Genomic DNA, 24,951 nt, shown 5'->3' with positions numbered 1-24,951 from the left:
CATTGATGACCCAAAAGTTTTATACGGATTTGGAAAATGAGCCAAAAAGGAATGGAAGGAAGCACCACCAAAACAAACAAAGAAGAATTAAACACATTTGGAAAAGTGGGACATAGCAAATGTGCAGAATGGATAGAGGAAGTAAAAGAAACTGTAAGATGTTCAAATATGCAGGATAACAAATGGAATGAAGTAATGGGCATAGAAATTGAAACAAAATGAAGAAAGCCTCCTAACAGGAAAACTCCAGGCCCAGATTATAGGAGGTTACTAGGCTAATAGCCCTAGGGTCTTTACAAGCCTATCCAAGTACAACCCCTGTTCCCAAGAATATTAAGGTATTAAGTGAAACTAAGTAACCTCTGTGAGCGATGTCTGCCTCTCCAGCAAGTCCAGTTGCTGTCACATACTAGGTTGAGTTCACTAGAGCGAGTACATCTCATACCACTTGATTTACAATATGATATAATCAGTGGATACAAATCCTTCACATTCATAGGTTAGTACTAGGCTAACTGCCCTTGTGGGCCATTTTAAGCCTAGCCATTTACCCCATGTGAGAATCAAACCCTGCACCTTGTGTCTGTAAGGTAAACACCTTAGCCATTATGCCAATCTAACTTCTGGATAAAGTATTAACATCTTTAAACAAAGATTTTGCCCTGAGTAAGAACAATTTATATGGGCATCCCAAATAGACACCGACTTGGTTAACATGAAAAATGATACTCATCCTTCCAAGTGAAACTGCAAGCTATCATATAAACTATAGACTAATAACTTGGCTTCTGATGATTTATAAATTGTATGGTAGAACTGATGCCAACATAGTTAATAGTCATATGGAATAAAATTCACTCATGGCAATAGAACAAATGGGTGATAAAAAAAGACATGAAGAACAACAGATCATTTGTTTTTCAATGGGGAATTGTAAAAAGGGAAAGAATCTAAGTATGGCATGGATAGACTACAAAAAGGCATTTGACAGCATCCCACAGTGATGGATAAAAGTGTTTACAGATGTATAAGGTACACCCCACATCAATCAGTTACATAATAGTGATAGTGAAACAGTGGCAAACTCTTTGCATCTAAGCCATGATAAAGGACAAATTATTGTCCTTCCACGGTGGTGCAGTGGTAGCATTGTTGCCTCACAGCAAGAGGTCCTGTTCAATTCTCAGCTTGGGTTGGGAGTGCCTTCTGTGTGGAGTCTGCATGTCCTCCCCGCAGTCGAATGGGCATTCAAAAGACATGCGTTGAATGGGCATGCCTTCGTTGAAGATTGGGTGTTGGGCTGGCAACTCGACACAAAAAAAAAACAAAAAACAACTGCCAATCATTAGTGGACCGAAGTTCCACTGTGGCGACCCCTAACCGGGAAAAGCCAAAAGACAAACAACAACATTATCCCAGGGATAAAAATTCAAAGGAGGATATTCCAGGGTGACTTTGTCACAACTGCTGTTTTGTCCTGGCTTTAACCCATTAAGTTGTCTACTTATCAGATTAGGTCATGGTTACAATTTGGCCCCAGAAAACAACAGGGTATAAAGACTTCTCATCTTCTTTTTGTGGATGATTTAAAACTGTATAGTTCATCAGATTAGGAACAGAAAGCACAACTACAAGTGGTCAAAGCTTTCTCAGATGATACAAGAATGTCATTGGTCTTGATAAATGTGCAAAAGCAACATTTAAAGCCGGAAAGCTGCAGCACCAAGAAAATACAAGCATGTGATATAAAGGAACTTGAGCAAGAGGGAGTGCATAAATATTCTGGAGTTGATGAAGGACTGACAATGAAACATTAACAAATTTGAACAAAACTCAGTAAAGAATGTTTTGGAAGACTAAAATTAATACGGAAAACAGCCATGACATCTAGGAACAAAGTCCAAGCTGTAAACCAATTTGCTTTTCCTGTTCTAAGTTATAGTTTTGGGTGATTGACTGGCCCCAAAGGGTATTGAATCAGTTAGACAGGAAAACAAAAAAAGCTTCACACTTATATCAGTGTATAGGAAGATTATATATTCCTGGTTCTAAAAGAGGTGTAGGTCAACTTGAAATTGATTGCATGTATTAATCTACAATCATAAGATTCCACACATATCTGCTGACCTCACAAGTTTCAAACATAGTGAAACATGAAGAGATCAAATCCAATACAACTCCCCTGCTTAGTTTAGCAGAAGCATATTAGTGTCAAGCAGGAATGGAAATCAAACCAGAAGTAGACAAAAATCAGGCAGCAATTGAAAGTTTATAAAAGAAAAAAAAGACTATAAAGAGAAGGCAAGAAATATGGAAAAGGCATAAATATAGTTGCAAGTAAGGAAACTCCTGGAAAAACCTGTCAGTCAGGATCTGATGCAGGAATGGTTAAGGAGAGGTGAATTTAAACCAAAAGATGAAAGGTTAATATTAGTGGCCCAGAGCAGTGATCTACACACACATTGGTTTACAACATCCATTGAACATGTGTGAGAAATAGACAAATATTAGTTCTGTAAAACATAACTGGAAACAGTTGCACATCTTGTTGCTGGGTGTGATACACTAACGGCAGAGGGCCTGTATACTAAAAGTCATAATCATGTGGCAAGACTGCTGCACTGGAGATTGTGCAAACATTACAACACTGAAGTAGCTGCAAAGCATTGGAAATGTTAGCCACAAAGCATTATAGAACATGATGAAGTTTATATCACATGGGATCACCTATTACCAACAGTTAAAGAATAGATGTGAGAAAACCAGATGTAATAGTCCAGGAGAAGAAGTGGCTTTGATCATAGACATTGCTATGCCCGGTCATTATAGTGTCTTTGTACTGAGACACATAAAGTCATAACATACTATGATTTGCAGGAGGAAATGAGGGCAGTGTGGAAGAAGGAAACCCTGAGAATTCCAGTAGTAGGAGCAGTGGGTCTCATAAAAAGGAGTTTACAGTTGTATTTAGATATGCTACTAATACATGTAACTCTGTATGAATTGCAGAAGGGGTCAGTTCTGGGCACATTATGGGTGCTGCAAAGAGCCCTTTTGGCTGAAATCAAAGACTGAAACAATACCAATTTCATAAATTTACTTTGACTTATGAATAGGGTCCATTCCTGTCATTGTACTAAAAACCCAAAAGACTTGGAGAAATTTTAACAGCAGATTAGTTGGGCTAAGCCATGCTTGTGTGAACAAATTCTAGTCAGCTATATGGTGTGTGCATCCAAAGTAAATGTATGCAATGTCACACTATTTAATTTTGAAGTCAAGGACATTTTCCTTATGTGGTTTTGCCAGTCTAAGTATCTATTCTGTATACAGCTGTTGCATTATTCTTTCAATGGGATTTTAACTAGATTGCCCCTAAGAACTGAACAATTGTTTTTGTTTTAGGCAGTCTTGGAACACAAGCACCTACATAACAAGCTGTTGGATACAAAATTGACAGTGACAGTAGCTGGGAGCAGATTAAGCTGATTGAATGCAACTGTAACAATGGATAATTAAATTGTCTGTGGCAAGATTGCTAGACATTCTGCATACTGCATAGGAGTACTACTCTGGGATTAGCCATTAAAATCATATACATATCCCTCTATAAATATGACATCAATATAATTTAATTTCATAAGTATATGTTGGTATATTTCCAGTCAGTCAAGGACTCCTATTAATTTAAAATGGAAACTGGATATTCTGTAAGTAGGAAAGCAAGCTTGGAGGTAATACTCATCACTGTAATGTTATAGGAATCAGTGGTGCACTAAACTCCAAGTCAGGGGACATGAATTTCTTACAAAGCCCTTCAGCTTTAGTTTTGAAACCCCAGCAGGTAAAGATGCTACTATACTAGGCTTTGAGAGCAACCACCATTATATCATATCCTCATGAAGAAGTAGCTGAGCACAGTGAAAAGCAGTAGCTCCATGGGCCCAAGTAGCACCCTAGGATGTTTACAGGAAGAAGGTAAGAGGAAGCGAGGATGTCATAGGTTCAAAGGTGTTTACTAGGCTAACAACCACAAGGGCCTTTTTAAGCCTAGCCATGTATCCCAAATTTCTGATGAGTTCTGATACCCTTGATAAGTGGAAGCATGGGCCTGGGAGATGAACCATTTACAGGTTACCTGTTTGCATCAGAGACATAGGTGCCAAACCATAGATGAATTTCCAGTTTCCCATCCAGTTGTTAAAGTTGCACTTGAATTGGGTTAGGGAGGAACTCTGCTTCACATGGATGGGGAGCCTGTTCCATAGACAGTGTAGTCGCTGGGATACATACCTATCTCTCCAGTAGGTCCTATTTATATCACAGGCAAGGTCTAAGTCTTTAGAATGGGTAATTCTGGTACTGTTTGTTTTGTGGATATGTAGGAGGTCCATCAGAGTGGGGTCTGACAGTGCCCTGTATGCCAAATATAGATCTCCCCTCAAAAGCCTGTAGGAGAAAGAATACAGGGATAGGGCCTTGAGGCAGTGTGCATAGGACATATTACTGAGTTCAGTTACCTCTTTCTGCCCCATCACATCTTCAACATTTGCTGTCTACCTGAGGAAAATTTCTTTGAAGTTTGCTTGGGGTATAAAAATACCTGTATAGACACTTCCAGGCAAAGATCCAAAATCTTCTAGATTTTGTTGCATATTTGGGAGATATGCATATATCCCCCCCCATTGTTTTCTTGTCGATTGCTTATCTAATCTCTCTTCCCAGTCCTTCCTGTCCTCTTCTGATTGATTCTTATAGTTATCCTGCAATATTTTATGAGGTAGAATAGGATTATTGTACTTGTTCAGGCAGACATGAATGGCCTTCTGCATCCGGATAATAACCTTCCTGTCATTATGAGATAGTAATGTTACTGGACAGGATGGTATCATGGAATATCAATACATACATATAAAGGACAATAAAAAGGTCAGTGAACTCAGATGATGAAAAAAAATGAGATTTGGTGATTACCAATATGGGGCAGCTTTGCTCCCTACCAACTGTAACTTCTTCTGCTGTTAAATCAGATTCCAAATCATAACTCACAGTCTCCTAACAAGAAATCTGGACAAAGACTAAAATAATGGGAGACAAGGGTACAAAAATAGGGACATATTTTAAATATTGCTCTTACAAATTTAGAAAGTTGTGACAGTAACATATTTTTGCAGTAACATGCATTTTCTGAAGGATATGAAGTCAGAAACTCAAATGTATGTTATTGATTGGTGACTTCAGTCCTCATTGATTTGCCAGAAAACCACAATTATTATGAGGAACAGACCAAAAAATATAAGTCAAAGATCTGGACATTCTGCAAAAAGCTGGACAGTTCAAAGTTATGCCACAAATCATTCATATCTCCATAAAATTTAAGCATGAAGCAACTTGGCATATATCACTATTCAGAGATTATGCAAAGGCTTGTATACTAAAACCAAATGATGACCTTTAATATATACCACAGATCTATATACATACAAACATTCATTTATGTGTGTGTGTGTGTAATGTGGCTAGCTGAATTCTGTTCATATTGACTCAACATTTAATGAACAGTTTTTTAAAACTAAAATAAAACAGTCCTCGCCCAACTTCACCTATCAGCTTAAACTTAGCAGACTAACAAAGTTATGCAAAGTGAAACAAACCAAGTCAAACTCCTCCAAAACAAACTGTCCAGTGGTTTGAAAATCTTGGTCTACAGTGTTACTGGCAATCAAGTTTGCATGTTTTCATTGTTTCTGATGTTCTTTTCAGCAGTCATAGTACTCCCCCTCGCTCCTCCACCAGACAAAAGAGAATATAAAACAGAAAAAAAGGAATGTGGGTATCAACTTATTTATTAAAAAGATTATAAGTCACAGACAGTAAATAAAAAAAGAAAAAAGTAGAAGAGTTGTTATACATGCCATCGTTTTATATTTTTTGCACCAATGCAGCCGTACTTTTACTTTTTATATTGTTTGTATGAATCTTAATGCACTGTCTGTCAATGGGTGTGAACATCTGTTATATTAGAAGGAATGGGTGGTCCTTGCTATTGCGTATACTGGCTGGCAAGCAGTAACCCCCTTTTTAACAGCTGCCCTAGATGCTTCCTTAGAGAGGTAATTAGTTGAGTCCCTAAGGGATCCATGTCAGTGCCTCTGCTATTCAGTATATAAAGGGCTCTCTAGTTAACCAAATTTGAGGAGGATTATAAACTGTGTCATAAGGTCTCTATATGATATGCAAAACATGTAACTTGAACTTGCATATGGTAATAGCTGATGTTCAGAGAACAGGCTAAAACTAAATGCTAAAAAAATACAATATTGTCACATATGGAAAGCATTCCCTTAATAAAAAACACCTCTTTCCAAAATGAACATGTTTTGAGAGACCTTGGAGCAGGGTTAGATAATTCCCTCTCCTTTCATCATCATGTCACAACAGTGGCTAGGACATTCAGCCTATCTGGCACAGTTGATTATCAAGGATATCTCCTCAAGATACAAAGAAGTCCCTACCCCTCTATATTCTGCAGTGTTTAATCCCATCACAGAATGCAATGCTCTCTTTGGGATATATTAGTAGACATATCAAGCAGTTGGAGTGGCCTAAAATGTTCTTAACAAAAAAAAAGATCATGGGCCTAAAAGAACTGAGCCATCCAGGAGAGGCTGGAGAGGCCCTGTCCCTGTATTCCATGATGGACTTCTATTGCCATGTTGCAGTGTTCATAACATGGAGGATTCCCTGCCTAGGTGACCTGAACATCCAGCCAGTGGACCAAAGACTTAAGGTACTACTAGGTATGTGCGACATTGCACGTAGAACAGCTGACATAGGCCAGGAAATAGATTCATAGGTTCATAGATTAGTACTAGGCTAACTGCCCTTGCAAGCAATTTTAAGCCTAGCCAATTATTTCCTGTGAGATTCAAACTCTGTACCTTGTGTTTGTAAGGCAAACACCTTAACCATTAGGCCACCCTCCCAACCCCCCCAAATTAGTACAAAACTGTACGCTGATAAACAATATCAAATAAAATTGATAGCATACAGACAAGTAAGTAAGCACTGTGACAAAGAAACAGAGTAAGCAGAGTAATGGAATATCAGAGAAAAAAAATTGCCAGGAGAAAATGTGATATATTTTTTTTATCCATGTGTACAGGAGGTTTGTAATCTACATCTTAGCCCTACACTGCTAATAAGTGCACTTCTAGAGGGCCCATTTTAATATCAGGAACAAGAATGGAAAACTGAATAAGGAAGAGATATTGTACGCAAGTCTGCATCAGAAATCAGAGTTAAGGTATTCTAAAAGCAGTTTTAGGTGCTTGCGTGTGTGTGTGTGTGTGTGTATGTATGTATGTATATATATATATATATATATATATATATATATATATATATATATATATATATGCGTGTGTGTGTGTGTGTGTGTATGTATGTATATATATATATATATATATATATATATATATATATATATAGATACATGTGTGTGTGTGTGTGTGTATAGATATATATATATCTATATATATCTATCTATATATATATATATATATATATATATATATATATATATATATATGCGTGTGTGTGTGTGTATGTGTATATATATATATATATATATATATATATATATATATATATAGATATATGTGTGTGTGTGTGTGTGTGTGTGTATGTATGTATATATATATATATATATATAGATAGATATAGATATATGTGTGTGTATATATATATATATATATATATATATATATATATATATATATATATATATATATAGATATATATATATATAGATATATATATATAGATATATATATATGGTTCCCATTCAGAAGCCTGAAACATCATAAGCCTGAAAATCAAAATCCTGAAACCAAAAGCCTGAAAATTCAGAATCCTGAAAGCCCAAAATCCTGAAAGACCAAAATCCTGAAAACACAAATAATGCTAATATGTCACTATAAAGACACTAATATCTACCAACTGACCCTGACCCTAACCCTAACCCTAAGGTCCGTCACTATCGCACACTCACCTGACCCGCGCCCTAACCCTAACTCACTTAAACCGCCCCTAACCCCAATATTTGTCACTATTGCATACATGCCTAACCTGCGCCCTAACCCTAACTCACTTAAACCGCCCCTAACCCTAAAATAAAACCAACCGCACACTTACCTGACCCCAACGCATGACCTAACACCACAGGGCTAACAATAGCAAAGCCACAATGACATCAGTATGTCTATTTTGTGTTTTCAGGATTTTGGGCTTTCAGGATTTTGGGCTTTCAGGATTTTGAGTTTTCAGGATTCTGAATTTTCAGGCTTTTGGTTTCAGGATTTTGATTTTCAGGCTTATGTTTCAGGCTTCTGAATGGGAACCATATATATATATATATATATATATATATATATATATATATATATATAGATATATGCTGGGGAAAGAGATAGAAGGATAAGGACATTTATTGTAATACCACAAGAAAATCAAAATAGTTAAAATGATACCATTGAGTCAAGTAAAAATGAATTAATCAAAGTTCTTACACCCAAGACAAATTCCGATATTCATGTCCAAATAACTCATAGTGGCTGTCAGACAAAAAAAAAAAAATGAACAAAATCATCTCATACCACATCCCTCCATGGTTACACAAGAGCATACTTATCTGACCTTGTCCAATTACCAGCACACACATCTGTTACCTACAGCTCTTCACAAATACATATGTGCATCAATTGGTGAGGCCAGGTAACAAAATATTACTGCTTAGTAATAAGCAAATTTATGTTTTCAACATCATGTGCTCATGATAATATTAACAATGGTGTTGTCTTACCATAGTAGACAACATACTTGGCAGAAGAAAGACAAAAATATATGAGGTGTGTCCCCAGACTTCAAAATGCATTCATTCTACAGACAGTGTTACAGTAAAGAATAGAAAGAAGCCATCAACACTGGCAAAATAGAAGTGAGATGGCTTGACAATAAAGAACAAGATAGCAATGCTATAATTGCTTGCATCATTGAAAGATCGACCCTGAGTTTTTATACACACTAATGTATCAATAATGCTTTATATACAAACTGCAGAAACATAAGGAAAGTGCCGCATGTCACTCTTCTGCTGAGTGTCCCCGACTCCAGCTTGTCCTTTATTATGTAAACAAAGTGTATGAAAAAGCTCTCGTCATGGGTCACTATGCTACATCGACCTAACTAGGCTAAGTCAGACCAATACACAGCAGTGATTTTACATTTTGCAAGGTCTTTTAAGTGTTTCACTGTGGAGTTAATATGCTATTAATCATCGGACACTGCAGCTAATTGCACACATGTTCCTGTCCACTGCCAACAATCAGGGTATGACTAACCTCTAACCACACACATGTACACATGTGCACTTACTCAAGTAAGTAAAGACTCAACTAATCTATACAAATAAGCCCAAAAGTTGGAAAATCTTGTGCGCACATGGAAATAATTGAACCTCCCAAACCACATTTAGAGTAGGAAACTTAGAAAGTACACAAATTCCAACACTGCACATCATTACATCCCTTTAGGAAAAATGCAACAGAAGTACACTAAACACATACTTTATACTTTCCTCAATGTGCATGCAAAATGTAACCGCTGAGAATGAGTAATCCATCACAGGTCAAGGAAAAATCTCTCAGGAGTAATAAAAGTTATACAAACCTGTAGTATTCAGCATCTGCCTAGTTTAAATTACATTGTGATGCTACAGCAGTCTTCTATCATGATGATTATTATCTATTTTTGAAATGATCCCTCAAGGACCTACCAAGTACCCATGCAATAAAACACTGTCATTATCCCTAATGCATTACTCAAAAGGATATAAATTCATAATTCTTCCTTTCATAAAAATTAACCAGTTTTGTTCTAAACATAGGACAAAAAGAATTAAGCTGTATAAAAAGATTGCACTAAACTATCTTCCAACTTTTCCCTCTGACTGTAAGTTCTCAAATGAGACCAAAATCTTTTAGGAGGTTGGACTCAGGCCCCACCAATAAAAGCTTCTGTACAAACTACTCATACACTGAAATTGTAATCCTTTCAAGGAGAAGAACTTGATAGTAAGGAAATTTCTCAGTAATACAGAGCAAACTCTGTCTCCACTGCCTCATCAAAATGAATGGATACATTTTCACCTCATTTCACACCTTTTGTGGAATTGTCATTGCTACTAGAATGTTTCAAGTAACTACTGAACTCTGACTTGTAGCCAACAATGGTGAAACCAAGTTTGTAGTAAAACACTTATTATTTATTAAGGCTTTCCATACCAAGTGTTATACTATTTTGTAAAAATATTGCCATCATTTGTATATATTTTACTTAGCATGCAAGTACAAAATGTTACTTAAAATTTAGTTAATGGTATAAATTGCTAAACTGTGTGTTTTTGTGAAGACTGAGATGAAAAAAATGTCAGCATTTTTAAATAGTAGTGGTTGTTAGCACTAAATGCATAGGGTAAATGGCAGCTTCAACAGATAATTTGCAAGCAAGTATATTTCCCTATGTTCCATATAAGTGATTTTGTGGTCACCATACCTCTCAACTTCTTAGTGCTAGAAACATGGACAAAGCTTAAAATGGTTGGGGAACAAATGCCCAAAAACAGACACAGATTTAAATATTGTCCAAATAACTTACAAGTACCACTGTTCCAGGAGCAAATGGTTCACCCAAAAATTCAAAACATATCATCCACACAAATAAAGTAATGGGTAAAACCAACACAGGGTCCATCCTTCAACAACACTGTAAAACTAATAGAGCTCAGTAATTAATGTAAACGAAAACTTCATAAAAATAATAATATTTTTAATGAAACCAGTGCTTTCACAATGTATCACATTGCTTCTTCAGGCCATTAAAAGTGAAAAGTAACAGTCTATATAAATACTATCAGTTCAAACTAATTAGGACAATGTGATTGCATGCAACCAATCAAATGTTGCATTTAACAGAATTAAGCAATAAGACAGTGCAAGTTGTGCAAACAAACTATAATGTCATACTGTATAATAATATAAACTATCATAGATAATGTATACGTTTCTCAAACAACATAAAACATATACAAAATATATAAAAAATAACTCATCATATTCCCCTTAATTTCAAAAACGTTTTTAAAGACACCCTATCATTTAACCCACTACTCCAACTGCTTGCATTTTAATAATCCATTTGGCCTTGACAGACTCCATATAAGTCCTAATGTCACCTTTCCTATTACTTTCCCTAATAGTATCTACGAACATAAACTTAAATGTGTGTTCTCTACATTTGTCCCTAACATTTTTGGCTAAAGCATTGTTCTGGGACTTAATTTTAATGTGGTAAATGTATTTTCTCACATGTCTTAATGTTCTAATAGTCTTACCTAGATAAAAAGCCTTACACAGTTGACATACAGCTAAATAAAAAACCACGTGACTAGTACCACAGTCAGCCGTGATGTTCAGTAAGATATGGCAGGTGAAAGAATTAATAAAACTGTACTGTAACTAACTGGAAACACTGTAATGAGACTGAGAATTAAACTCTTTATCTGTTAATTACCCAAACTCGTGCTGAACAGGTGCCAGTCTCTCCTTTATGGACCTAGTCTTGTGTACCTTTTAGAATTAATTTTCCAAACACTGTAGATCTTTCAGTAAGGCTTTATTAGATGTTCACAATGTTTGAATACTGTCTTCATTAACAGTGCTGATAATAACAGTGCTCATACCTCTCAACCTGGAAACATCAAAAATCTGGACAGACAGAGGCCCATGAGAAATAGGTACAAATCTGTATGCTGATTAACATAAAATTTGCATACATAATAATGTAGCCCCACTCACTCCGATGGAATTGTGGGATATCAACTTTCAAATGCAAACAGAACAGACAACCAAAATATGACCCCAGTCTAGACACACACACACACACACACACACACACACACACAAAAACCCAAGATTCTGGGGACCTGTATAAATTCTCTGACCTCCCAGTGAGAGGTCACATTGACATGGTCTTAATCAAACCATCCACTCTGCTATAAAATATGCAAGATTTTTCTTATGCAAAGGTTTTCTACACATCCTAAGGCTCACTTATTTGATGCAACTCAGTACTGGCAGGCACAAAAGTACCATACTATTGTATAAAAGTGCAAGAGAAAACTGTTGCTGCAGACATTTCCTAAGCTTCCTACCAAAATAGTAATTTTACCTACGCCCAGACAAATCAGAAGGCTCTAACAGGAACTCTCACAGCCCCATTTCTGAGGGCAGCAGAAGCTACATAAAGCTGAAACTTGCATTTTGCTATGTACGTCCTGACTCATTGTGCATTAGCCAGGTTTGAAGTGCTGTATCAGAGACTTGGGAACCAAGCAGCAACTCATTTTACCTACCAATTACCATGCCCCTCCTAGTGTAACCATTGCACAGGTGGCACAGAGAAGACTGGTTGTTATGGCACAGTATTTAATTTTCTCATTATGACTGATCAAACAGTATTTCAGTCCATTCTGCATAGAATTATAAACGATTGCTCTTAACAGCTTAGGTAACATCATGATTTCAAGCCAGACAGAAATCAACTAGATGAAATGCATAACTTGATATAAAACAAGCAATCGAGAAAATGCCTTCTGATTTTTTTGATTCCCTCGCTCACCCTAACACTTCACAACCCTGTTCCACAATTATTGTTCACATTCATCAGCACTATTCTGTTACAGTCTGCTGCTTATTCCACCCTACATCCAGCCTCCCGAGTTCCAAGCACTCCTTCCTTTGGGCTTGTGCTATTTATGAATATGAACCACCTGTGTTTGTGGCCCAGCCATTATCTGTACATATGCTTTATTACAATAGAAACATCACTGTAGCTGCATGCAAACTCTGGTATCTTATCCAGAAGCAAGCTAGACATCCACCCCCAAGCTGTGTTTACCCTTGCAGTCTCTTGGTTACCCCTCAAATAACAGGCATGTAAAACTACCTAACCACATGCTGTTTGCATGGAGTAACCTTGTTGCCCATATAAAGTTACAGCTTTCTATAAATCACTGCCCTTCTCTAGCCCCCCATGTTTACCTAGCCTACAGTTTGTGACAGCAAGCCTAATAAATGATCAGACCAAATGTAAACTGCTTCTCGATTATTGTTGCCCTCCAGAACAGAGCACTTTCTTGTTCTGTTTTTCCTCAACATCTCCGGAACAACACTGCTTATTTCCAAACCCTGAAATCTCAGTCCCTCTACCGGTTGCTTGGCTCCGCTTTCCATGGGTACTAATGGACGACCAGCACCAGTAAAAAGTATCCAAGAAAATAGCTAGCAATGTTCAAGTCCAGGTAGCACCGCCTGCATTCCTCTCATTCGGGAAGAAACTAAAAGACCAGAACAACACACACTAGGATTGACTAAGTTTAGATATTTACAGTAAGCAGGTCGGGACATTTTAGGAATGACCCATTGCCCTGCCCAGACCTAGAGGTACTTAAACTTTATTTAAAATTTGTTTACACTGTTATTTATGTTTCATCAGTTACAAACACAACTGACTCAACAGTTCAAAGCTCTTTGACAGCACAGATACTTGGTGAGAATAAAGGGGAGTTTGCACTGATGAGCAGATCTACAGGTGTTTTGTCTCTTATTCAGAGAGTGCTTCTTAAAGTGATAGCAAAGGTGCATGATTTATTTTATATCATTGCATTTCTTTTAGTCCTGAAAGGTAAGTCTTAGCAACATCTACAAAATATTTACTACATTACTCGAAAGCTGACAGATAAAGGATTCTAGTGTGTGTGCTTCTCATAGGTTCATAGGTAGGTACTAGGCTATCGGCCCAAGGGCCTACATAAGCCTAGCCAACAAGGTTCCCTGGCTTATGCCACCCAAGAAAGTTATTTTCCTGTGCCGCTGTCGAGCAGAGACACAGAAGTGATCCCCGGGGTGTATTTCCTATTTCCCATCCACTCATCAAGATTTTTCTTGAAGAGTGCTAATGAAGAACTTTGCTTGACATAGATGAGTAGCCTGTTCCAGATTATGGGAAGTCTCTGGGATAGGAATCTATCCCTCCAGCATGTCCTGTTTATTGTTTATTTCTCAATTTTTAAATATTAAAAGTCAGTACTGGGCTGGCATATTCAGAAAATCAAAGTGAAATTCTAGACGGAGGAGCACTTACTTATTTTGCTCTGTGAAAGTTCTGAAAAAAAAATGTTCCCATTACAGGTACAAGCTGGATTTTATAATGAACCTACCATGAAACAGCCTTAGTTTTCTGTTTTATTTTTAACATCAGTATATTTTGTAAATCTTAGTGCAAAAATAATAGCATTGTCATAAAATAGCAGTGACTGAAATGTATGTACAAAACTGGCCACCACACGCTGTGTCAGTAATGAAGCAATTCTATATACAAAAGGTTGCCCACCTGACTGTGCATTCAGTATACAGTTAGAAACTGGTGTGGCACTAACCAGCAGTAAATACCTGCCCTAAGTGCATCCATTACAGCTGCAGAGGAAAAGCCCAAATACAGAAGAACTGCTTGAAAATGCATACTCCCACCTCAAGTGTGCATCCACTATGGTCCCGAAAGAACACGACTAATTCTTGCATTTGAAATTGCATGCAAGCAATGTAGTACATATAGTGGAGCCTCTCAGTCAATTCCGACAGGCTGTTCAAGGAGCTGATGTCATTGTGCACCTCTGCACGTGATGACGTCAGCCTGCAGAAAAAAAAAAAAAGCCGAGAAATTTGGAAATTAAGGGGTGCCACTTGGTAATCATGGCATCCCATTTTTTGAACCACAAAACTGGTAAAAAATGAGATTCTCTGTATGGTTGAGAGGTATGACAGTGCTCCTAAATATTTCCAAAGTTGCTGCACATATCTTCTAATTGTCCTGAATGATGTAAACGGATACAGTCCCTATTTGACCTGACTTCAGTACTCGGGCTCGAGTGTCTGTATTATAGCTTAATCTTCTCCATAATGTCAGGTCAAATGAACTAACTAACTAACCTTAACTGAACAGCTATCCTGAATACAACATATTATATTGCTTTAGTCCAGTAATTTTCCTTTGTAAACCACATTCACTCTCCCTAACCTTGGTCCCAGGCTTTGTCTCATATGTGCTTTATTTAACACTCCATTAAGGAACATTCTGTATCTGGCAAGATTGTATCTTTCTCTTGAGAAAAGAACATTCTGTGTTTTTTGCACATTTTGTGCTTATCTTTCCTTTCTAATAAACTGTCTGTCATGTTTGACCAGCAAGGTTATTCTTTCTTTCTGCTTAACCGTCTTTTATGCATAAATGAAACACAATTTCTAGGCCTGTTTTACCCTTTAGCCTTTCTAATGTCAAATAACTACTTTAAAATGGAAGTCCCTAATCTAACAGCAGGTAGTATATTCTCATGGGCAGTATAGTTGCACCATTAAGGAAGTACATAGATGAGTGTTTTAACAGATAGTAGAGGCTAGATAAAAGGCAAGGTCATATGAGCATAATACTAGGATACTCGCAAATAAAAAGTTCTAGCAGAAAAAAAAAGAAAGTAGTTAGAGTAGGTGATAAGTGAAAGTAGTTAGTATAAGTGATGGGTGTGGAAATGATAAGCAGTGAAGGGAAAAAGATAAGAGTTAACTTAGAGATTCAAAAGAGGATGAAAGATGGATTTGATAGTAGGACGTTGTTGACTAGGTATACTATAGTAGGGGGCCATTCGATGAGTAGGAAGGAGAGTATTAGTGGAAGAGGTGGTTACTATAAAGATAAGGGAGGTTGAAAAGAGACTAGTGAAGTGGAAGCCCTTAAGCAGCTTCACAAGTATAAGGATTTAAAGTATATGAAAGCTGACAAAGGGTGTGGTATTGTTACAGTTGAACAGGGTTCCTATTACCTGATCGAACGTTTAGGTTAGCGAATACCTAAACGTCGCTCTGGTAATAGCAAAAGCAAAAAAACTTGAATGGACGAATTAATGCAGGGAAAGAATTCCCTTGGCCATTATGTGGATTTTGCCCATTTCCCCACTGTAGAGTGATCTCGGAGTTGGTATGTTTACATCAGGGGGTGTGGGGGGGGCCAAACCCCCACTTCATTTTGGTTTAATTTTTTTTTTTTTTTTGCAGCCAAAGGAATTCATTCCCTACATTAAATCGGCTGTTCGCTGTTTTAATTTTTCGATATTACCAGATCAACGTTTAGGTATTCGGTAACCTAAACGTTTGATCAGGTAATATAGGTGCGTTGAACAGGATAATTATGTCAAAGAGATGGATTATCTGTTGTCAAACAGAAAATACTATCGGATTGTCAGCAAAGATTTTGTTAAAAAATGCTATAATGTTATAGATCAGGTGTTGTTTGGGTTGTTTAATCAGGGGTACATTAAATTAAGCATGTAAGAAATTTTAACAGTTGATCAACGAGAATTTGGGAAGATTTTTGGGATTCCAAAAATCCATAAGAATAAAGACAGAACCTCATATAGACCAATTGTGTCCAGACCTCCCAACCATTCCGAATTACTTGGTTTTTACCGAGTTTTGGGGTCCAAATGAAGGGGTGCCACAATTCCCGAGTGGCACCCCTTCATTTCCGATTTTTCTTAGCTTTTTTTTAAAATTTCGCGCTGTCGGAGCTGACGTCATCACGTGCGCAATGACGTCAGTTCCGTCAGGCTACCAGCCAGTCGGAATTGAGCTGAAGGAGCTCATATCATCATTTCCGGCTGGCTGACTTAAATTTTAAAATAGCTGGAATTGCAAGTGGCAGGCCGCGCTTGTGCAGGATTACTGAACAGAACAGGAACTTGAAGCTAAACACTTCTGCAGAGCAGTTCGTTCACCGAGGAGCCAGGATTGGTTGTGCAGAGCAGTTCAGGGGATATGGTATGGCAGACGCTTGTGGATATGGCAGCAACAACAGCAGGGATTAATGGCAGCAAAGAGCAGTTCACCAAGCCGGGAAGCTGAAGCGCAGAGCAGTGGATTAATGGTGGCAGCAACTGAACAGAAGCTGAAACCGGTAAGGAACGAGTACGTGACCCGTGTGTGTGTGTGTGAGACTGCAAAACGAATCCACACACGAGCCTTACTGAATACATAGGACATCTATTTCACTACGAAATATACAGTGTATAACTCTAACAAGAAGTTAACAGCTATGTTAATGTATTTCGGCAGAGTATGGAAACATCATCTCACAACACGTATTGCTAAGTATTACTTTATTTTAGCCAGGCATGTTTATTATTTTCTCTATTTTTAGCGATGTCGTCTGTCCTCTCACTAAACGAAGGTGCGCGCTTACAACCCCACATTAAAAATTAATCCTCCATATCGCTACCTTTTCTACAGTTACCTGTCTTAATTCTTTTTTACCGGAGTTAATTACAACTTCAAATCTCCTGACAGATCCATATCCAGGGATGTAAGCCAAAACGGAGAGCTGAACAAGTTGAAATAAAATCCCCACTTTCCTGTTCTTAGTGATCACGTACTTCCCAGTCTTATAATCAAAGGCGGATAGAAATAAACCTTTCCATTCAACATGCCCCATCCTCTTTTTTTTTTCTGCCCCATACTCACGTACTCACAGTAATATTGTAGTTAAGAAACCCACCGGAGTTTCCATAAGCAAATTCACTACATATCTCCAAATTTTATTGTTGTGGAGTTGGCACTGCTGCAGACACAGAAATGACAATATAGTATAAATGTGAGTGTATATAGGAACATATATTTCATAAATGTGACCCCAAATTTTCTCCCATAATAGTGTTCAAGCTAATAAAGATATAAACAAAAGAGATACTTCTGGCAAGTGCATTTTTTTCTGTCGTAGTGATAGACTTTCTTAGATGTAAGACAGGAAGCTGATATCTAGGCTCACACCCCAAGTCATTCAGAGTGTTTAGAATAATTATGACTTTAACGCATCTGAAGCTTTGTTCAAATCTATAAAAAGATGGTATAAAAAGAGCTGTACTAGTTTCACATGGGTCATAGGCCTTTGTACATTAATTCAGCTAAAATAGTTAATCCAATCTCATTATTGCATAGTCTTTACAAATCATGTTGAGTTGTTTTTTGCAATGTTTCCTCTGAAATTATCTCTCAGCTTATTTAATTTCTCAAAAATGTCTGATAAAGCTAGCAGAAAAGCAATCCACATATGTATATTATATATATATATATTTGTGCTAAGAGTTCAGAGCTATGGTGAGAAATGAGAATTGAATTTGTATTCCCCCATTATTGGCTTTGTTTGTCCATTTTTTGTGCTAAGAGGTTGAGAACTATAGTGAGAAGTGAATGAATGCGAGTTTCAAGGGCAGAGAAGTTTTAATGCCAGCCAAGTCTGTTTTTATTGTGAGACAGTATAGCTTTGTTTAGCAGATGTATGTTAGTGTTTGTGCAGTTTTGTGCTGTGAAATGTAAAAAAAATCTAAATCATTGTAGAAGTAAAGCAATATGCACACATTAGTGTTTATGGTAAATGGGGCGAAATAGCCAGGTAATGGGACATTGGAATGGCTGCAGGGGGGCTCTGGTGCCATATTTTGGCTGTCTGTTCTTCAGCTTGCATTTGAAAGTTGATATCCCACAATTCCATTGGAGCAGGTGGGGTTATCTAATTATGTATGCAAATTAGATGTTAATCAGTGTACAGATTTGTACCTGTTTTTCATGGGCCTTGTCCAGATTTTTGATGTTTCCAGGTTGAGAGGTATGATTGTGTCTAGTACAAGCCAGTAAATGTTTTCTTAAGGATTCATGGTCATTTTTGAACAGTTTAAGGGAATATAAATTCACAGGTGGGGAGACCATGCTTGCCACAATAGATATGAATTTGTTATATATGACCATTGACCAAGTAGAAGTATTACAGTTTGTAAGAAAGTACCTTGAAAATTATGGTCAGATGGAACAGGTTGATATTAATATTATAATAGTGTTGATGGATATGGTACTTAAAAATAATTTATTTTATTTAACCATCACATTTACCAATAATTAAATGGAGTGGCCATGGGGGCCACAGTTTCCACAGCTTTTGCTAATCTTGTTACGTGTTGGTGGGAAGAAAGTATGGTTAAGAATGTTCTGTTGTTCCAATAGTGAAATACTATAAGAGATAAATTGATTACTTGTTTTTTTAATTTGGGGAAATAACGAACAATTATTTTATGAATTTGTTGATCAACTCAGTAACTGTGTCCCTTGGATAAAATTTACTATTAGTGGAATTGGTTCTACTATTAATTATTTGAACGTTAGAGTTACTATGGATTCTGAAAATTGTAAGTTTGACAGTGGTTTACATATGAAGGAGACTTTTACAAGTAATTATCTCCACTATAGTAGCCACCATCCAAAAAAGATGAAATTGAACATTTTCCATGCACAAGTTAGTAGGTTATGTCGCTTGATTAGTAATAAAAATAAATTATATAGGGAAGTTGTAGTTTTAATCAGTTTCTTTTTAGAAAGAGACTACCCCATTAAAGAGCTTCACAAAATAAGTATTTAGTAAAAGGAACACTTCATTCTCTTCAATTTTGGCTAAGAGAATTTTGATAAAGCAGTCAAATTATGTTAAAGTGAACGATGTAATGAGGTGTGCCTTACAAGTTCCCCTTACAATATATGGTTTAGAAATTATTAATATTGTTAAAATAATTGGAAAAAATTGTCTGAATATCCTTGTGTTCTGACTGTGCTTCTCAAACATTTTGGAAATATAGAGTATATTTCTGTGCATTTATTAAAACTGTATTTGCCATAATATTGCTACAACTCAAGTACTCCAGGTTGCACTGCATCTGAATTGTTTTAGTGTGTTTCAGCTGATTTTCTGTATATATAGACTTTTCTGCATATGTAGACTAGCTACTTATTCTACTGTATTACTGCCTCTTAAATAGTTTTTCAGTTGTGCACTTGCATTGCTTCATTTAAAAAGTTTTAAATTGCTAATTTTGTAGAGTTTTAATTGTGTTTACTGTTTAGGGCTACACACTCAAGTGTGTTAGCCTTTTCTGTGTTTATTTAGTGTATTATTGCATTGTTTAGCTTGCTTTTACCAAAAAAAAAAAATCTGGTTTGCTTGTTTCCCGCCTTTCCTACCTAGCATAGTCCAGATCCCAGGCTTTGCTGGTTTCTGGACTTTATTTTCTGTGTTCAGAGCTATCCAGACCTTGCTGTGGTAGAGGGAAGTCCTACTGTTTACCAGTGGGAGTGGTGAGCATTGTACTGCCTATCTAACACTAGAGGAGTGGTTTCCAGCTCTGAAATTGTAATTTTAGCCATTTTGGGCTGATTTCTATCTCTTTCAACTTTCTGGCTTAAAAACACGCATTTGCGCATTTTTTGCATTGTGCAGCACCACCGGACTATGGTTAAACTATTCCAGGTGCCAGAAAGTCTGCTCTTCAAATTCTGCCTGAGAACTAGCTGGTTTCTCAATAGTAGCACTAAAATCTGAACCCCTGTGACTACCACTAGCTCTAGAACCTGCTGGAAAGCACTAGGAAGCCTTGATACAAGCACTCAACTCTCCTTGTTAATAAGGAGACATTAATCTTAGGCACTAAACAGCCTATAATTGCAAAGTACCTTGCAAAGGTAAGGGAAAACAGCTCTTGCACTTTATAAAAAAGCACCTAAACAGGCATGTTCAAGGGTCAGCTTCCGGTGATTTCTCCTGTCCACCTGGTGAATCTGGGCATACTGGGGCAATGCAGCAACTGCCTCATGTACACAGACAACCCTTTCCTCCTACCACCCAACACTACAACCTGCGAGAGAAAATGTGAAGCAAAGTTCTCTCCAGCCAAGAGTGTGCTAGAAAGTCAAGAGGAGAAGGTTAACACCTGCACTACACCTCAAGCAACCCATCGCCCTTCAAAACCCACACCATCAACACCCACACATAGCAACACTAAACCCACATATGCAGAGGCCCTTAACATTAACCTGCCCAAGCAACAAGGACCACTGAAGCTGAAACGCAAACAAACACCAGTCACAACCAAAGTGACACATAGCTCACAACACCAGTGTGCCACCCAACAGCCCCTAAGGCAAGACAACATACCCAACACTTTAGTCATAGGGGACTGTCTAGTCAGGCACACTGAGTCACCAGGCTGAACAACGAGAAAATTACAGTCAGCTGCCTGTCGGGTGCCAGGATCTGCCACCTAACGCATGCACTCTAGGCACTCCACAACAAGTACAAATACGACTCTGTCATTGTCCATGTTGGAGTGAATGACTTGAGACATACCTCCTGGGACTACATGAAAAGAGACACGGAAGAGCTCTCGGATCATATGGCCCAGGCAGGTATGACCCTAGCCTTGAGCAGCATCCTGCCTTCGCCCAGAATGATACCACAGTATAAGGACAAAATGACTGACTTCAACAATTGGCTAAGCTTCTGGTGTCATTCAAAGGGGATCCAGCATCTGTCTGCCTGGGATGACATGATCGACAAACCACGATGCTTTGTCAGAGATGGTCTGCACCTGTCACACCTGGGATTCAGGTTACTGGCTAAAGCTCTTGCAACCCTATAATGCCTTTTTTAGGCAAAGCTCAAAGGACAAAACCACCACTGTAACAGATACAAGCATGCAAAATCTGAAGGTAATGCTACTCAATGCTAGAAGTCTAAACCTCAAAATGCACTCTCTCAAGGCACTCCTAAAAATGGAGAACATTGATATCTGTGCAGTAACTGAGACTTGGTTCAAGGCTCCAGATAGCACCCCTGCAATACCAGGCTAAAACTCTTACCACACTTTTCGGCCACCAAACCAAGACCAAAACACTAAAGGTGGAGGAATATCCATATTCACCAAGGATATTCATACCTCCAGGCTAGTTGCCCAACACACTGCATCTGAAATTCTCCAGGTGCAAATAACACTAGGTAAGACTGCAATCCAAATTGTAGCTTGCTACAGATCCCCCACCATGCCCCAAGATTCTCACTACACCTTTCTAAACCTACTGGAAAATATTAAGATACAACCAAACACCCTAATACTGGGTGATTTCAACTACCCTGCCATTAACTGGGAAAACTACTCTGGTACTGGCACCTTTTCCCAACAGTTCTTGGAATTCATAAATTCCAATGCCCTGGATCACCTAATCCACTGTCCCACCAGGGGCTTCAGTATCTTAGACCTGGTCATTACCAACATGGGAGCTAGATTCTCCACACCAGTGGTCACCCCCTCATTGGTCAGGTCTGACCATAAGCAAATCACCCTTGACATCCACATCCCACCCCCTCCACCCAGTAAGGAAACCTTTGTAAAAAACTTCTCCAAAGCCAACTTCATGCAAGTCAGAAGTGACAAACTTCATGACACCCATGCAGACGGGAGCTGAAAGTTTGACTGCTTAATCGTACACTAAGTCACTGTACGAGCACATCCACTTGTGCATGAATCGTGCCATCCAAAATAGAACCAAGACACTCTATTCCAAAAAAAGGAAGCCAATCTGGTGGTCCCCTGCCATAAACAAACTATACAACAGAAGAAAGAAACTGTTGCAGAAAAGAGGAAAATCCCAGGATGCAAAATATTCCCATACCAGCCTCAGTAAGAAACTGAGATCCCTCATAAAATCCTCAAAAGCTAATTAAGAAAATAAAATTACCAAAGATTCCAAAGACAACCACAAGACATTCTATAGTTATGTCAAAAATCTAAATGGCAATGCTCATATGCTCTGAGCTACAACAGAATGGCATTAAATATACTGATCTCAAGGGTATTGCCAATATCCTGGCAGATCGATTTAGTGCCAACTTCACACCCCTTTCAACCCCTAAAGGGCCCATCTCAATACCAAAAGATTGCCAAATTCTGGTAATCATGGCCACACAGGTAGAAACCACACTCTCCAAAGCTAAGAATACAGCATCCGTGGGACCAGATGACATCCTGGGCTGTGTACTACATGAACTACAAAATGAACTGGCACCTCACATAAGTGTCATGTTTAATCATAGTTTCACCTCAAGCTTCTTGCCCACTGAGTGGCACACAGCTACAGTTATCCCACTCCACAAGGGGGGATCCACCTTGGATCCCGGGAACTACCGTCCCATTTGTCTGATGAGCCTGATCTGCAAGGGCATGGAACGTATTATCATGGAACTTATAAACAAAGACATTGGCAACCTTCAAACACTGGACCCCACCCAGTTTGGGTTCGTGAAGGGACGATCTTGTCTCCTAAACCTGATTGACTTCTTTGAATCAGTCTCCAGAGCTGTGGACGAGGGTAAGGCAGCCCACGCAGCCTATCTGTACCTCGCCAAGGTCTTCGACATCATCCCCCACTCTGGAATCATAGATAAACTTACTAAGCTGGGTATTCCCTACATCACTCGATGGGTTGCCAACTGGCTTACTATGATGAAAGATGTACTAAATGATTCTCTGATGAGAGATGTACTAAATGATTCTCTGATGAGAGATGTACTAAATGATTCTCTGATGAGAGATGTACTAAATGATTCTCTGAAGAAAGATGTACTAAATGATTCTCTGAAGAAAGATGTAAAATGATTCTCTGAAGAAAGATTTATTAAATGATTCTCTGAGAGAGTAAATGATGTCTGGAACAGACTACAAAATAATATTATAGCAAGCACTGGTATAGTTTTTTTAAATAACAAAAATGGTATGCTTATTATAGTGATGACTAGTCTATTGGCAGACTAAGGGCATTATTCCCTGTACCTGAGATATTTGCATATTTATATGTATATTTGCTCACAAGATGTTTGTTTGCTGCCTGTTGTAGGAACGTGTAATGGCTGAAAGTAATGCTATTGATTCTTCTTCAAGGTCATGCATTGTAGAGAAAGTGTTAATAGTTTAAGAATGATCACTCTTTCCATAAGTTGAAATAACCTTGGTGTGAGAGTACATACATAAGGAGGAAGTTGGAGACAAATCTCCGTAGAATTAAGGAGGCATGCTTCTGATCAGAAACACTTGGTTTTAAGTGTTACACAACTGTATAAATTCCTAATGTGCGTGTATTTAGTGCACCAGAGTTAAAACATTCAATGCTGAAATGTATGAGCTGTTGTATGCCTTTTGATATAACACAGTCAGCCTCATTAAATGCTGCCTTTGTCGTATGGATTGAAATGTAAAAGACAGGGGTAAGAAATGTTACGCCTGATGAGATGAATAGGGGAGTATTAGTGAGTAATAAAAGCTACTGAAGGATGAAAGGAAAAGAAGGAAGTGGCCAAGTAAGAAGCAGAGTGAGAGGTGGGAAGAACAGCAGATAGCATTATCTTTGGTCTTAGAAGGACTGAAACTTTGATTTTTCATGAAAGTGAAGTAGGGATATTTTACTGAGTGGGTAATGCTGGCTCACCCATCTTCATAGGTTCATAGATTAGTACTAGGCTAATTGCCTATGTGGACAATTTTAAGCCTAGCCAAATACCCCATGTGAGAATCAAACCCTGCACCTTGTGTCTGTAATGTAAACACCTTAACCATTATGCCATCCTCCCACTTGGAAGGAGGGAAAGGTAGCTTTCTTAGGCTAATTGCCACCTTGCAAGCAGAGACTTGCATATGGGACAAAACAACCAATGCAATGAATGTGGCTTTACTATTCTTATCTCCCTCCCACAAACAAGACTTTCCTTGCCCTATGGGATAGGTACACAAGGATAGCATTCTCTGCCCTTTTACCAGTGGATTGGTGTACCTTACTGTATATGGATGCGCATCTTGTGAGTAGGAGGAAAAGGACTGGTGTAATGGTTACTGTGTTTACCCCACAGCTACAAGGTACA

The sequence above is a fragment of the Protopterus annectens genome, chromosome 1.part1 (assembly GCF_019279795.1).
Source record: "Protopterus annectens isolate FY-2018-M chromosome 1.part1, PAN1.0, whole genome shotgun sequence".
In the NCBI taxonomy this organism is placed as follows: Eukaryota; Metazoa; Chordata; order Ceratodontiformes; family Protopteridae; genus Protopterus; species Protopterus annectens.
The sequence above is the reverse complement of the archived record's forward strand: the minus strand, read 5'-3'. Positions refer to the sequence as shown.